We start from the raw sequence: 12,875 nt of genomic DNA, 5'->3' as shown, positions 1-12,875 counted from the left end.
ACACTAGTAGGGGGCGGGTAGAAGGGGTGATGGTGTGGGGGTGAAATAAGGGAAGGGCTCTTTTTGCTTTTGGACACACACACACCCACACACACACACAGAGGATGGGGCTGGGTCGCCGTGGATGGGGGTCGTGACCCTTCCTCTGCTGCAAGAGCTCCAGTGGAAGGCTGCAGCACCGCCGCCACCACGCCCCGGGTGGGGGTTCCCGCCCAGCGCCTCCGCCTGGAGAGGAGCTAGCCGGGGAGGGGGCGTGGACCGAGAACTAGCGGCTCCGCAGCGGGGAAGGGCGGGGCGGCCGCCTCCCTGGGCGCGCCCCGGAAGGAGGGGCGCGGTCTCCGCGGTGCCGGCGGTGGCCCGCGCTCCCGCGGCGGGTGTCTAGACCGTACCCGCTTGGGTGCCAGCGGCTGGTGCCCGCGCGGCTGAGCAACAGGAGCCCGAAGGAAGAGGGAGAAGCAACAGCAGAAAGAACACCGAGGGGAAAAGGCCGGGAGAGAGGAAGGAAGGGCTCCTGAAGCCTGCGCCCTCCACCCCGGGAGCGGATTCTGCGGGTGCGCTGGATGGGCAGGAACGGCGGGCAAGGTGGCAAGTAAGTGCCTTTTCTCTCGCTTCCCTGGTGTGGCGAGTGAGGGGCAGGGGAGCCGCCGGTCTCGCCGGCGCTGGCCTCAGCCGCCACACCCACCTGTGTCGGTTTCACATCCCTGGGCTTTGGTTACCCGGAGTTAGGCCCCCTGGAAGTGGAGCGGGGAGACGCTGCATGGAGGGGTTCCCAGCAATTGATGCAGTGGGAATTGGCAGGGCCACTATTTCCATAGGCAGATCCTTTGCGGGTTTCGAAGGTGTGGGTTTGCTGCCACGTTCTGAGAATGTGGAAAAGAGACGCAGCTACACCTGGCAGTTTCCTGGCAGTTGCTCCTTGCCGGATGTCTTAGCTTGGGTTTCGGTTCCCGGGGGGGCTGGTCGTATTCTTTGGAACAAACAGCACGTTTTGTATTTAATGTCTTTAAAGCTGAGGGTGCAGAACCAGCATAGCTGATGCTACCTGTGAGGACAGTGAAGAAACGCCGCTCCCCTTAGGAGTACATAAATACAATTAAGAATGCTTAGCCCCTTTTTATTTTTTTCCCCACACAAATAAGCATTTTATAGGCAAATTCAGATAAGATTCAGAGTCATTAAAACTTTTTATCGACTTCAACTGAATTAGTTTTAGGGGAAAATGATGTTTACTTCTATTAAAGGCAATAAAAAGATCAAAATAGAATGATTAACAGGAAACTTCAAGGCCAACTTTTGCGACAATAGCTAACATTTTCTCTCTCTCTCTCTCTCTCTCTCTTTTTTAAGTTGCAGCATTTATAGTAATTTGTGTGTCTCCTGAAGCCGAGAGAAATTTTTATGTAAGAGCAGCTTAGGACATGTTTTAAAAAGCTCACTCAAATAAGATAAGGACCAAATCAACACAAGGGCTTAAATGTGTGAAGGCTTTTCAACTGCTCAATGTGAAGCCAGTGTTGGGAGAGTCAGTTCTTGCCAGGAAACACAATCACTGTTCTATTTCTCCTCCTCTGTTGACGGAAAAATATATATCAGGTTCTTTTTTTCTGTAATTTAAAATATATTTTCATGATTTTTACTTTAACATTAATAAAACCTGGCTATATATAATCTGCAAATTCAATCCAATTATCTATTTTATTGAAAACTTTTTACATTCTTTCTCCATTTTTGAAAAAATTTAAAGTTCAATTTCTTTGTAACTTTGCTAGGTAGAATTTTAAAATAATTATTCACTATTAGAAAGCTACCTTAGCCAGTTGCTCTGTAAGGATTATAATGATTGTTAGAATAGTTGACTCACAACAAAATGCTAGGCAAAATATCGCATTTGATATAAAGGAGGATGTGCCCTCTCTTTAGGCAACTGATGATAGTTTGCTTAAGAATAAATTTTTCTGTTTTGTAGATGTTTAAAGTACCTGACTTTAGAAATGAACCATTGTGCAATCTTGGGACACAGTGAGGTATTTTTGGAGGTTGGGTATAGACCCCATGACTGATTCCTGTGTTGCAAGAAAAGCTCACTGGGTACCTGATGCTTCTGCAGAAGAGAGATGAGTCAGGTTTGGCTTTCTGCCAGGAGCATCCTGGTGCCTTCTGCTGTCTCCTAGGGTGGGGAGATAATCAAGGGAGCTGGCTTGCTCTCTTGTGCTTTTGCTACCTGTTGCTGATGAGTTTTGGCAGCAAAGAAAAAGTAAGAAATTCAGGGACTGAATCAGTTTTGTCCTATTTATTCACCTTAGTTAATATGAAAAACCCACTTTTCAATAGCAAGGAAAAAAACCTGGAATCTTGCATTTGCACAAATAATAAAAACTAGCATTTATTTAATTTCTATTCCTATTAAATATTTGAAAGATTGTGAAACTGGATGAATTTTTATGATTTTTTCTAAGACAAGACATGACCTTCTAAAGGAATTTAAAATTTATTAATGTAAATGGATGTTTCTAAATGTCATAATGATAATAACTTATGATTTTCCCTAGTATTGCCTCAACCTTTTCCCCATTCTATCATCTGAATAAATGACTCTACTATCCACCAAGTGTTGATTGTGCTCTCTTCCTCGTGACAGCATTTAATCCCTATCCAGTCCATATTTAGAGCTATCAGTCTTATCTTCCAAACGTGCCTCTGTTCAGTTATACTTCTCAGACGGGTCTCTTCCACATTGTTGTCTATTTCTAACCTGCCACCAGATTAGATCCATGTTGATGTTTATTCCAGGTTCAAGGGCATTTATCTCACAAATCCAAAGTGTCACTAAGGAAAGCTCAGAGGGACACTGTGGACTAACCATGAAGATCCATCGCTGTTAGTGGGAGTAAGAGGGAGACTCAGATTCCATGCTGGTTAGTGATAGTGTCATATTTACACTAGAGTTTATATCCACACATACATATATATATATATATATATATATATATATATATACTTTCTGTGGCAGTAAGTCCCATCTTTATTTTTTGAGACTACTTAAAGATATTAAGTAAACGAGTAGTTTTACTATTAACTTTGGTAAAAATCTAAGTTTTCATTTAGGTGACAAGCTTTCATTAATGCTATTTTTTTTTTAATCTAGCAAGTGACCAGCCACTTTTTTTTTGTAAAGAATTTGATAATCATGTTTCTTCTGAAATGACTAAACTGTTGCATCAGTTATCACCAGGGATTTTCTTAAATTTTTTGTGAAGTTGACCCATCTGGTTTCCTTGTGTTGGAGTACATCTGCGTGCTAATTGAAGATGGCTTTCCATTTTACATGTCACAATTAGCTGTTTTTTTTCTGACACAGAAGTATAACTTCCTTCCTGTAGAACTATTTGGACTTAGATTACCACTTAAGATGACAAGATAATAATAAAATGGATGTAAGATTGCATAAACATAATACTCATATGAGGATTTATGGGAAAGCATTCACAGAATGTGGGTAGGCTACTTTTGTAGAATAAAAGAACATTTTTGGTGCCTTGCCATCCTGCAAAATGGAATTTCTTCATTGAAGGTTTAACTTACTCTTCCTCTTTATGTAGCTGGAAGGAAATGGCTTTAGGCAACACGGAAAGCTATCAACTGTTGGCAGCTAAAGGTGGAATGAAGTTTGGAAGGTGGTAAGGACAAATGCCAGACCATGATAAAGAGGCAAACAAGGAGGGAATGCCATGAGCTGTGCCAAAAAACAAATTTGAGTTGATATAATAAATAAAATCACTGTGTATCATTTTAGAACCACTGAGAAAATAGTTCTTCAGTCTTTCTCTTTAAAATAGCAACTATATATATTTTTTTCTGTATCCTTTTTTTATGGTAACATTGCTTTACATTGTATGATTTAGGGGACTAGGTTCATGCCTCTTCAGGTATGTAACAACATACCCATCACCAAAGCGCTCATAAACTTTAATCATAAAGCAGTGGGTTCCCTTCTCCTTTTACCCCTTATTCCCACCTTTTCCCTCTTGTAGACTCAATTCTACAGTCATATTTCTAAGGTTTGTTTTGGTTTAGTTTTGTCTGTTCCTGTTTTGTTTTCTATATTTCACCTATGAGTATAATCATACTGTATTGGTCTTTCTCCCTCTGATATATTTCACGAAGCATAATCCCCTTCAGTTTCATCCATGTTATGGCAAATGGCAATATTTCATTTCTTTTTATAGCTGAGTAATATTCTTTATTCACTCATCTGTCCTTGCACACTTAGGTTGTCCTCTTAACTTGACTGTTGTGAATAGTGCTGTAGTGAACACAGGGGTGCATATATTCCTTAAAATTAGTGATTTTTGCCTTCAAGTAGATACCTAGAAGTGGAACTGGTGGATCATTTGGATCATTTGGTAGATCTACTTTTAATGTTTTGAGGCACCTCCCTACTGTTTTCCATGGAGTCTGTACCGGTCTACATTACCACTAAGAGTACATGAGTATTCCTTTTTCTCTGTGTCATTGTCTTGTTGATCTGGACCATTCCTACAGGTGTGAGATGGTATCTCGTTGAGGTTTTGATTTGTGTTCCCCTCATGTTAAGCGAGGATGTGTGTGTCTTTGGAAAAAATGTCTGTTTAGCACCTCTGCTCATTTTATGATTGAGTTATTTCTTTTTTGTTGAGTTAGAGTGCTTCGTAGAGCTTGGATATTTGTCCCTTATTGGATGTATGATGTGTCAATATTTTCTCACATTCCGTAGGATGTGTTTTTATTTTAATGATAGTTTCTTTTGCTGTAAATAAGCTTTTTGATTTGATGTAGTCTCATTTGTTTTTGCTTTTGTTTCCCTTGCCATTGTAGTTGAGTCTCCAAAGACATTACTAAAGTCAGTGTGGCGGAATTTTGCCTAAAATGTATTTTATAGTATCAGGTCTTTAACCATTTTGAGTTAATTTTTGTGTAAGGTATGAGAGAGTGGTCTCATTTTATTTATTTTTTTGCATGTGACTGTCCAGTTTTCCCAGCACTATTAAGTAACAACTCTTGTTTGTATTTTAAGTGAAAACACTCTACTGTTACTTTTTTAAAACAGGAAATGGAATGCTTGTGGATTTTTAAAGTGATATGTTAGGGAGTCAAAATGCCATATATTTTTGTTAAACATGATTTTGTCATTGTATTGCTATTCATTTTATGATTTCCTTTGGTTGTGTCAAGTGTTTGAGAGGCTGCCATTATTGATCATAACTTTCTTTAAAATGTATCCTTGGAATTTTTACAAAGCTTTCTAAAGCATTTATCAGAATACAATAAAATTCCAATTGCACCCGTGATCATTTCCTTAGACATTTAGAGGGAATGTGTACATTTACAAGGTCATAATCTGCTGCAGACAGGACAGCCGATGAAGTTCTCTGCCATTAACGAAGACTCAGAGTCTAAATGAATTTGCAGGGAGTGAGGGAGGCTGGGGAGAGTGCCATCAAGAGCAGCTCTGCCTTTCACTCTCCCAGCTCAAGCCTTTATTACAGATATGAACAAAGCAACAAGAAAATAGCACACAATTGTGTTTTCGCTTATACAGATTAATAAGTTACTGCTGCAAACAAATTTTCTTGGTTAGTAGGGAACATGCACACAAGCCAGTACATCCTCAGAAAACAGGAGTCAATTCTGGGAAGAAGTTCTGTTTGCAGAACTTGTAATGTCCTGGAACTCTGTATGTAGAGTAAACAGGTGTATACCAAAAACTCCAGCTCCCTTTAGGTCAGCAGGCTCCAAGAATAACCTACCACCCCTGCCTTGTACTGAATGCTTTTTTCCTGTCCTTTCATTCTTCTTCTACATTTTATACCTATACATTTGAGATATTTGCCAGTGTTGTAAATTTTGCTACAACATCAAATAAACTATTACTACAAATAGTTTATTTAGTGAACCACTAAAGAAAAATTTGGAAGAGTAGACAAATGCATTAATATATATATACAAAGACAAGTGAAGTTTGCTTTGTGTTGTATGCCCAACTAGAACCCTAGTCTTTGGGTTATTTTAAAAATAGAGATGATTTCTCTGGTATGGTGTCTGTCATCTTTTATGTTGTTTATAAGCTTTAGATGTTGGAGTCATGTAACTCTTTATCATCTTCTTGAGGACTTATTTAAAAATTCAAAAGGGAAGTAAATGTAGATACTCAAGTCCATGCAGAAAAGTGGAACATGGGAAATGAGAAAAATATTGTTGATGAAATATACCTTATATACTGATGTAAATGCCACTGATTTTTGTCAACTACAATAAAAATACTTCCTTTAAATCAAGGATAATTTATTAATTATGCCTATTTTGTAAAGAATGCATAGAATATTTCACTTGTAAATTAAGCCTTTACTTTCTCTGGATAATAATTTAAAGTTAACATTCCTTTTGGTAAATACTATGGGACTAAATTTTATAGATGATCCTTTTGTGGAACAAAATATTACAAACCTGAAGTGAAGACTTTTTTCTTTCTCGTTAATATAATATGTAGTCTTGTTACCTGGGACAAACTTGACGCATCATAATTCAGATGGGAAGACTTGCAGTGGCATTTTCAGGGTCAGCTGGGAGCAGGGTTCTTACAATCCCATGAGATCATCTGACACGCTTTCAGGAATGAGTGTTTGTGGAATGGCTATACAGAGAAACACTTTTTTTTTTTTTTAAAGATTTATTTATTTATACAAGCACTGGGTACAGTCAGAAGTGCGGGAGGGTGAGAGAATTCACCAGAGCCAGAGCAGGGAACAGAAACTGGCAAACTGATGAAATACACTGCTGAGGGGAGCAGCGGGTGTGGCAGGAGAGGTATGTGCACCATGTGGGACCCTCGCCTGCGGCCAGGAATCAAACCAGCACTGCAGAGGCTGTGGGCAGCTTCACTGCCCCGTGCTCGACCGCTGCGCCACCAGGGGAGGCCCTACAGAGAAACACTTTTGAAAATTCTTATCACATCTTACTATATTTCAGAATCTTTGTAAAATACTTTTGAAAAGTACTAGAAGCGCAAAAAAAAATAGAATTCTGTTCATATTATTGTCATGAAAAAGTATTTTTTTAGATATTTCTCTTGCTCAACCTGTAGTCTTAGTCAAATGCTTTCACTTCTCAAGTGCAATTCCATTGTAAAATTGGTTGCTGTACAAATTAACTTTAAAAAGCGTATTCAAAATGATCACATTAGTGTCTTGTATGAGATCAGGAGGTGTTCAGTAATGTTGGCTAGATATTTGGTAATAGTATATTACAATCAAAATGTACTCTATATTTTGAATACAGTGTAAATCTAAAGTTCATCTTTGTTAATTTTACTTCTAATCCTATTTCAGTGGATGCTAGTAATGCATTTTCTCTTGTTTTTAATGGTAGTTATGTAATTGTATATCTCTAAGGACCTTTCCATCATGCAGTCTTTATTAGCATTCTGTTGGTAAAGTATTCAGTTATAAACTAGTACATTTGTTTATATGAAGTATTTAAATATTCATAAGTAGGAAAACATGGTAGAGGAGTTAAAATTCAGGAATTTGTTAATTATTCAATTTATTTTTGAACCTCATCTATCAGAATTGTGCATTCAAGGAGCAAAGTTCAGTGGAGGAGGTGACCTACTAAAGGTCTGTTAGTACACTCATAACAAATAACATCTAATTTTATTTATTTTTAAAAAAGATTTATTTATTTATGCATACAAGAGCTGGGGTACAGGCCAGAGATGCGGGGGTCAGAGGATTCACCAGACAGAGTGGGGAACTGAACAGGCAGATTGACTGAAATACACTGCGGAAGGGAGTAGTGAGCAAGACAGGAGAGGTCTGCTGCACCATGTGGGTAGCTCCCTGGCCAGCTAGGGATCAAAATCATGCTGCAGAGGCTGCGGACAGCCTCATAGGTTGCGTCCCAACCCCTTGCACCACCATGGAGGCCCCAACATCTAATTGTAAAGGAAATTTTTATGAAGAACATATCATGAAATTACTCATATATTTAAAATCAACCTTTAAATTACTCTATCAATTCTGTCATCAGAAATAAAACTCAACACTTTTAAATATGCAAATAAAATGTTTGAACCTGAGAGATATATTGGCCAATATGAACATTCACTTTATTTCACTGTTGATTCATTAACAAAAATCAGTCTTGTAATGCAGAACATCAAATTAAGGGTAATAATAGAATCATTTTTATTTATTATTTGGCAATCCACAATTCTTGTTCAGTTGGTAAGCATAATGGATTATCTCTTGCAAGAAGTTGGTCAGGACAATGTCATGGAAATAGACAGTGAGTATAAATAGGTACATTGACACCAGGGAAAATGTAGACAGGACAACGTACATTTGTTAATATTTCTGATAATGACATTTATTTAACAACCTCATGTAGAAGGTCTCATTTTTGCTGAGTAGTACATTAAGGACTCTGCAAATTCTCTTTAAATTCCCACAACCAACTTTTGAGTGAGAACAGAAATGCTCAGAAGTTGCCTAATCGTCCCAAAACCTCATGTTGATTACTTCCCTTGACTTACATACACATTCCTTTTAAAGGAAAGAAAATATTATTTATACCGAGAATACAAATACACTCACATGTAGTCCACACACACATATGTCTATTGGTTATGTTACAAAGTATTCCACAAAAATCTTTTAACACCTAATGAAGCAGAAATTATCTACATTTCCCATTGAACATAACAAACTAATTGCAATACAAAAAAAGAATGACGGTTGTTTAAAAGTTCATCTGGAATACTGATTCTTGTGAGAAACAGATTGAGATTTAGGTGAAAGTCTGTAGACACTATGACATTTTGAAAAATATCTCTATTTTTTTTCCTTTTTTTATTTTAACATTTATCATTTTTTACATTTTTAGACAGTATTTGCTTCCCTCCCCACCCCCTCAGATTGAGTCCCCGTAGAATCTCCTTCCCCAAGGCACTCATGCACCATCACCACAGTCCCCTGTGCTCCTTTCTCCATCCCTCTCAACCCTCTCCCTCCTCCTCCCCTGCAGGATGTCTCTGGTTTATAATTGTCTGTTTTTGCTTTGTTGTGTTTTATACTGTTATTATTATTTTTTTTATACTGATGTCTTAATTGGTTCCCCTATATTCCTGTTATAAGTGAAACCATTGATATTTGAAAAGTATCTATATATTTAAAGTGATTTTGACATTGTTAAAGAGGTCGAATGTTTTTGCTTTCCTGGTTTAGTGGTGTCATTGTACTGCTCTGACTTTACTTGGCCATGATTAGACAAATGTTATTTGTTTTGTTATGAGGAAATTAAAACTGGAAAGGGGACTTTCCTAAGGTGGACAGGAGTTTAAAGAAGCAGGGTACTATGTTTAAAGGAATATGTGTTGAAATCAAGCACGGTAAATGAAGTCATGGAGGAGATGGTGGGTGTTGGGATAATGAAGTAGAAAAAGCGAAGTGATTTGCGGAGGGTAAAGAGAGAAGGCAGGGCTTATCTAAAAGTATTCATATCCTAGGAATTAAGAATTTAGGCACTTTTAATTTATAGTACTACAAATTGATATACCCAAGTGTAACTTAAATCACAGTACTTATTGTCACAGTCAATGATTTATGTCAGGTAAAGAGTTCTTTATATCAATGATTTAAGGTATTTATTCTAAGGGTTTTAAATGCTTAGAAAATTATTTTACATTATATTTATAATTTCTAATGCAAATTACTTTTTAACATATTATCTTACCTATATACTGTACTTTGAGATATAAAAACCATTGGAAATCAGACCCCTGAGTTCTAGTGACTATGATTGACAGTTTGCCCTCTGAACCACTAAGGTTTTAAGGGTAAGGACCATATGTGTTCATATTGAAATTCTTGCATGGTGCCTTATACATGGTCATTCTTATTACTTATTTGCTGTAAATGATACATATTTATATACACCTTTGTGCTCAACTTCTGAATCTTAATTTGCTACAGATATGGTGGGAATAAGTTAACAATAATTTAGTAACTTTTGCTTTTCAAGTCTGCTATTTATCACCATTAAAGTCACTTCTTATTTCTTAAGAAAGCAACAAGATTTTTGCTTGTTTTCTGTCACAGCTTGGGTTTTCCAGTTCTAGATGACACTATTCTGCTTTGTTTGCATGAAGAGCCAAATTTTTAAAAGTACTCAAGTTGATCCATTAAAAAGACAAATCTGAATTCTTTCTAAAAGCAAGCATTTTCTGTTGAAGGATTTGCTTAAGAGATAGAATGCAGTCAGATAGTAAAAAAATAAAAAGAGCTAATTTTTTTTTTTTTTTGAGCTGGTGATCAATCATTAAGCCCTATCTGGTAGCTCTCCAAAATATGTAGGTCAAGAGTTGGCATCCAGGTTGGTATCGGTGTCATTGAGGTTTGTGGAGAGGAAGGACCTGGCAGAGATCCCAAGGGCAGCGCTAAAGGGATCCTGAGTTGCTCCAGAGCAGCTCCTGGAACTCTCAACATTGGTGTTTCCTGAAATTTAACAATAGGGCCTCCCCGGTGGCTCAAAGGGTTAATTGCAATCTATGAAGCTGTCCATAGCCACTGCAGTATGAGTTTGATCCCCAGCTACGCACATGTCTCAGCAGACCTCTCCTGTCTTGTCCACTGCTCCCCTCAGCAGTGTACTTCAGTTGATCTGCCAGTTCTGTTCCCCACTCTGTCTCTGATGAATCCTCTCAACCCCCACAACTCTGTCCTATACCCCAGTTCTTGTAGGTATGAATAAATAAATCTTAAAAAAAAAGAAATTTAACAATAATTCCTTCTTTCCTTCCCTCTATCTTTATTCACTCTCTTCCTTCAGCAAGTATTTATTGAGCAGCTACTCAGGCACTGTTGTAGTAGTGAACAACAGTGTAAATACAACAGTGAACAACCCATAGAGGTTTCATGTTTTTTTAAGACTGATGAGTAAATTACTGTTTTTTATTATAATGTATGTTTTAAAGAAGCATATAGCAGACAGAGAGAGTTGAGGGAAGGAGGCATTATTTAATTAGGATGGTCAGAAAAGCCTTTTTTTACTGGATCCTGTTCTGGACACAGTACCACACAGTGAGAGTAAATGTAATGTTTGGGAAAACCCTAATTTCCATACAAAATTAAACTTTTTGTCTTTTCTGGTGATTTATATGTAAATGTTCTTTTCCCATCTGCAATGGATTGGATTCTTGGGAAAAAGGCTGATATGATATAGGTTACAATTGAGAATATCTTTAAACACTTAAATTCTGGAAACCAAAACAATGAGATACAGTAATTTTTTTTATATTTTGATTAATTTTTATAGCTCTTGCACAGTTATTCCTCATGAAATAGTGGTGCTGTAGAAATATAAATGAATATTGCTCAGTAAAATAGATAACAGAGAAACAAGCCACCTGAATCCTATCAAGGCTGATCTACTGCTAACTGATATGCCATTGGTATCCTACTGACTATTCATTAACAGTTTTCAAGAAATTCTTGTGAATTAAAATTTTATTGAGATACTGTGGAAACTATATGGAGTTTCCTCAAACAACTAAAACTAGAGCTACCACATGACCCAGCAATTCCACTACTAGGGATATGCCCAGAGAACACAAAAACATTAATCCAAAAGAATACCTGTACCCCTATGCTTATGGTAACACTATTTATACTAGGTAAGAGTTGGAAACAACCCAAATGCCCAAAAATAGATGACTGGATCAGGAAGATGTTGTATATATACACAATGGAATGCTATTCAGCAATCAAAAAAGATAAAACTCATGCCATTCACAACATGGATGGAGCTAGAAGGGATTATGCTCAGTGAAATAAGTCAGAAGGAAAAAGAAAAATATTGGATGGTTTCACTTATAAGAGGAATACAGGGAAACCAAATAAGGCATTAGATAAAAAAATAATAACAATAAACATAACAAAACCAAACAAAAATAACTGTAAATCAGAGACATTCTGCAGGGAGGGGGAGGGAAAGGGATCAAAACAAGGGAGGGAAGAGCACAAGGGACTATGGTGATGTGCACAGGTGAATTGGTGGTAGAAATTCTATGGGGACTACACCTGAGAAAAGAAAGCAAACATTGTAAAAAAAATGAAAAAAAGATGTAAAATATCAATTAATTTAAAAAATTTAAATAATTATCAAGATAAAATTTGTATAACAAAATTTACCATATTAAGCAGTGAATGTACAATTCAGGATCATAAAGTGCATTTTCATTGGTGGTGGAACTATAACCACCACCTATCTCCAGATATTTTTCACCATTCAGCATGGAAACTTTGTACCCCTTAAACATTAACCCCTTATTATCTCAGTTTCCCCTAATCCTGATATCCACCATTCTATTTTATTTATGAATTTCATTATTGTAGTTACAGCATATAAATGGAGTCATATTCATCTTTTGTTTGGGCTTATTTCACTTAGCAAAACATTTTAAAGCTTCATTTGATTACAGCTTAGAGCAGAATTTCATTCCTTTTTAAGACTGTGTAATATTCAGTTGAACGTTTATGCAACTTATATATCCATTCATCTATCTATGGACATTTGGTTTGTTTCAGCCTTTTGGTTTTTATGGATGATACTGTTATGAACATTAGTGTATAAATATCTGATTGAGTTCCTGCTTTTAATTCTTTTGCGATCAAGTGGAATTGCTGGATCATAATAATTCTATACTTAATTTTCTGAGGAACTGCCATATCATTTTTCCATGGTGGCTGAGCTATTTTCTGTTTCTACCAGCAATTTCTCTACATCCCTGTTAACATTTATTTTCTCTCTCTTTTTACTTTATGATAGCAATCCTACAGGTT

General features: G+C 37.1%; 1 protein-coding gene across 1 annotated transcript in view; it reads left to right on the top strand.

Annotated features, from left to right (window-relative positions):
* Positions 1-370: 370 nt before the first annotated feature.
* Positions 371-12,875, top strand: part of SCN9A (sodium voltage-gated channel alpha subunit 9) — a 126,201-nt gene continuing 113,696 nt past the window's right edge. The window contains exon 1 of the mRNA XM_037523456.2: positions 371-589. The gene's annotated coding sequence lies outside the window, so the exon portion shown is untranslated. The remainder of the gene's footprint in view (positions 590-12,875) is intronic.

The sequence above is a fragment of the Talpa occidentalis genome, unplaced genomic scaffold (assembly GCF_014898055.3).
Source record: "Talpa occidentalis isolate TD23 unplaced genomic scaffold, MPIMG_talOcc4v2.1 talOcc4.3, whole genome shotgun sequence".
Classification (NCBI taxonomy): domain Eukaryota; kingdom Metazoa; phylum Chordata; class Mammalia; order Eulipotyphla; family Talpidae; genus Talpa; species Talpa occidentalis.
This window is presented reverse-complemented; position numbering and strand designations above follow the sequence as displayed.